Below are 4,337 nucleotides of genomic sequence, written 5' to 3' on the forward strand. Positions count from 1 at the left end.
GGAGCTGAAAGGAGAGGGTGTCCTGGGGAAGGGGCTTCCATGGGCAGCCCCCCGAAGATCCCAGCCCCGAGGGAAGGCACAGAGAGCAGACCAGGGCAGCAGCCGCGGGGCCGGCCTGTGCTTCAGGTTGGTCTGTTCAAGCTAAATTAAATTGCTGTACCGCACACTTCCCCATAAGAAATGGCAGTACTATGCACCAGTTCTAAAGACCACTTTTCCTTAAAGCACCCACATTTGCATTTGTCCTAAAACACTGTCTTTCTCCATTTAAAATGCCCATGTTTAATCTTTTCCTCAAGCTAGAATTTGTGCAAAATTCAAACAAAACTCCTTATCCTTTTATGAATTACACGGAAGTTAATGTAAATAGGTTCTGGCTTAATTGTATTACTTGGCATCCTGCAAGGAGTCTGCATTTTTTTACTGCTGTTCAATCCCTTATTCCTGTAAATAATCCCCATTAGTGCTTTTCACCATGAGTAGGGGTTGCAGAACTGAGACTGGAAAATGTGAGTACGTCCTTCGTGACAGATGGATGGTCTCTTGCAGCACTACAGACAGAAAAATGCACAATATCTGTGCTCTCCGAAGAGAGCAGAAAAACACTGCTGCTGAGATAATCTTCAGGAGGAAGATTACCAATATTTAATTAAAAACACACAGAGCAGATGCCAGGAAAACCCGCCATTACTTACATAAATTAAACTGTGTCTCAGCATGGGGACTGGAGGGAGCGTGTGCAGGAACACCACCTGCAATTTGAGGGTACATGTAATTTTGTCACCAATTTCCAGCACCATGCTGAGACTGCAGCCCCGGTTTGAGAATGTCAAGCAGACACTTGACTGAGCCCTTGTTTAATGCTGCTTCTTAAGGGCACATTTTTTCTCAAACTTGTGCAGAGTTTAAACTGAAACACATTTGCAGTGTTAGTGATTGTGCAGAAAAACTCTTGAGGTCCTATTCATGTCCCAGCTGCAAATCACTGTGGTAAATATTAGCAGTTATCAATAACTGAGCACTTTTGCCCCATGAGCACCAAAACTGCATCTCCGCTGTTGGGAAAGATGGGACAGGAAGGACTTTTGTTTGTCTTTATGATTGTCTGATAAGAAATACTGCAGATGTAAAACCTGTGAGAGAAATAGAAATGAAAGCCAGCTTTGAGATGTAGGCATGGGAGGCAGGAAAACAGTGATTAGCTGGAGATGGGTTGAAGGACAGGAAAACAAAAGGACTCAAGAATGTAGCCTTTCCACCCTGCAAAGGCATCAGGGAACAAGTACATAAGAAAGTAGCCTTTAGAGTTTAGAATATAATATGATATGGTAATATAGTAGTTCTTATAGGCTGCATGCAAAGTTTGTAGGTTTTGTATTTTGCGCCGGTTGGTCACTGTAAATTAGAATATTCAACACAAAAAGAGATAGAATGTATTGTAACAAGGTCCTTGCTCTCTTGCTCTCTTGCTCTTTCCCCCTACTCTTGCTCTCTTTCTGCCCTCGTTTCCCTGACTCTCTGGCTTGCTTGCCTCCCCCTGTTCTTTTCCCTACTCTCTTAATCTCTTACCCCGTTTTTACCCCTTAGCTCTCTTCTTTCTCTCTCTCCCTTTCTCTCTTTGGGCCTTTGCTTCAGCCCAGGCTGGTGGCTGAAGGCAAAGCCCTCTTTATCCATGACCCTTGCAATAAAACCACGTGTTTCTAGAATATCTCAGGTCTGCAGAGTTCCTTGTCCCTGCTGTCCACGGATGCTCCTACACTCCTCATTTCTCACTCTGCTGTCAGCCCATCTGAGCCACCCAAGGAGAGCAGCATCCAGCAGGGCTGATACTGGGATTCTTCATGGCAGGGCCTGGGAAGAGCACAGACTCATCAAATGAATTCTGAAGGCCTAGTAGAAGCCAGATGTCTGCTTCCCACTGGGTGAAAATGTGTTGATAATAGTTAAAAAATCACCTGCAGGCTACTGATAATGGTGGAATACTGTAACTGGCGTGATACATGAGCACAACTGAACACGTCATGAGAGTAGCTCGTTTCAAACTCAGGCCAATCACGGGATCATTAAGGTTGCAAAAGACTTCCAAGGTTAAGAGCAACCTTTTACTGAACCCCACCATACCCACTAGACCGTATCACAAAGTGCCACATCTACTTGTTTTTTGAACACTTCCAGGGATGGTGACTCCACCACTTCCCTAGACAGCTTGTTCCAATGTTTAACCAACTCTTTCAGTGAAGAAATTTTTCCTAATACCCAACCAACCCCCCCCTCCCCAATGCAGCTTGGGGCCATTTCCTTTTGTCTTGTTACTTGGGAGGAGAGACTGGTCCCCATGTTGCCACAACCTCCTTTCAGGGAGTTGCAGGGAGCCTCCTTTTCTTGAGGCTGAAAATGCCCAGCTCCCTCACCTGCTCCTCATAGGATTTATCCTCTAAACCCTTCACCAGCTGTTGCCCTTCTCTGGACACAAAATACTAGGCATCATTTTGGACTAAAAGGAACCTCAGGGCTGCCTTCTGGAATAAATCCTCATGGAGAACATTCCACTCTATCAAGAACATAGCTTACACCTTCTCGAGCTACACATTTCTCATGCTTTTAAGTAAGCCAGCTCTGGTGCAAGGGTGTACTTATTCCTAGATTTAAGCCTGGAGCTTCTCTTCTATCCTCTGTGACATTTTCTTAAAAGAACAAGCACAAGGAAAATGAAAGACATGTTGAAATCAGGCATTGGACCAGACATACTGTATCTTCTAGTTTTAGTTTTCTATTTATACATTATGTGATATATCCTTTACACTTAAAGAGTCACTCTTTTTGCTGTTTGAAAATATTAAATTTGAAATGGCAACCTAGGAAATCAGTGACATGCAAGTAAAATATGTTATTCTTCCACTGAGTATGTTCAGCACTGCATGTATTTTTTTCCAAGAGCACTATAGCTTGTAAAGTTTCAGTATGCTCATTTTAAAAAAGGTTCCCTTTAGAAATTGTTCTAGGGAACTGTGATTTTTGAAAGGAAAAAGGAAAGGACACTTCATATGATATTAACTTTCAGAGCAATTTTATTCTGCAGTCATTTAAATTTGCAGATTTAAAAATTGCCTTTAAATCAGTCAATTCCCTGACAATTTGTGCTGTCATACTTTGACAATCTGTTCTTACAAGGTAAATCCAGTTGGTCATAAACCTCACTCCAGTCATATGGGAGGTGCATGTAACACATGTACCTAAAACTTCCTGGAGCATGACTTTCTGTGCAGTGGTGGATATTAGTTCTCCATATTGTTTTAATTGTGTTGCATTTAGTCTTGGTATTTTTAGGTCTGCCCACAAAGTAATTATACAAATTTCTCCTGCAGGCCTCCCAGAACATGAGAATTTGTCTTTCTGCTCAGCAGTGACCAAATCTGGCTCTGGTTGCCAAAGCCAGCTCTCTCCTTGAGGTGGACAGGGAAAGCAGCTGCTCACATCGTGCCCGAGCTCAGCTCAGTAGGTAAGCGAGGCACCGACGTGGCGGGACAGCAGTGTGTGTACAGGCAGCCCCGACCCTCCGCTGCCAGCGAGATAAAGGCGGCGGGGCTCCCGTGTTGGGTGGGAATGGTTCAGCTGAGGACACACTGCCATGCCAAGTGTGCAGCTGCCGGGGAAGGTCGCTGGCAGCTCACATGTGCTCGGGTGGGCAGGAGGCGGCTGCAGCGGGCAGGGAAGGCAGCTGGGTGCCTGATACGGGGCAGGACGGCCCCTCTGCCTGGCCAGGAGCAGTGTACACACCTGCTACCGCGGCTGCGAAGGCACAGGCCAAGGGCTGCCCTCGGCCCTGCCCGACCACGGCACGGCCATCGCTGGGGCAAAACCCTCCGGAGGACCGGCTGGAGCTGGTCCGCCACAGCCGCGACTACCGTGGGGCACAGACCGCACGGCAGCGCCCTGCCGAGGTGCCGGCCTGGGCCTGCCGTGGACAAAGCGCCCCGAGGCGCGGCCCGACGGCCGAGGCTCAAGGCCCGGCCGAACCCGGGAGCGGGAACCGAGCCCCGCTGCTGCCGGCCCGGGGGCCGGCCACGGGGCAGCGGCGCCACCTGCCGGCCGGAGGCGCGCCATGCGCTGGGCCGGGCCCGGCGCCGCTGCCTCAGCCGCGGGCACAGAGAGCGCGGGGCCCGGAGCGGCGGCAGCGGCGTGCGCAGGGCGCGGCGGGCGCCGCAGTACCGCGGGCACGGGCGGCCGGTGCGCGCAGAGGGACGGGGGGGAACAGCGGTGGTGCTCCCGTCAAAGAGGCCTGGCGGGGGGCTGAGTAGCCAGGCGGTAGCGTGGCCGAGTGGTCTAAGGCGCTGGAT

This window comes from Zosterops lateralis, assembly GCF_965231275.1.
Source record: "Zosterops lateralis genome assembly, chromosome: 15".
In the NCBI taxonomy this organism is placed as follows: domain Eukaryota; kingdom Metazoa; phylum Chordata; class Aves; order Passeriformes; family Zosteropidae; genus Zosterops; species Zosterops lateralis.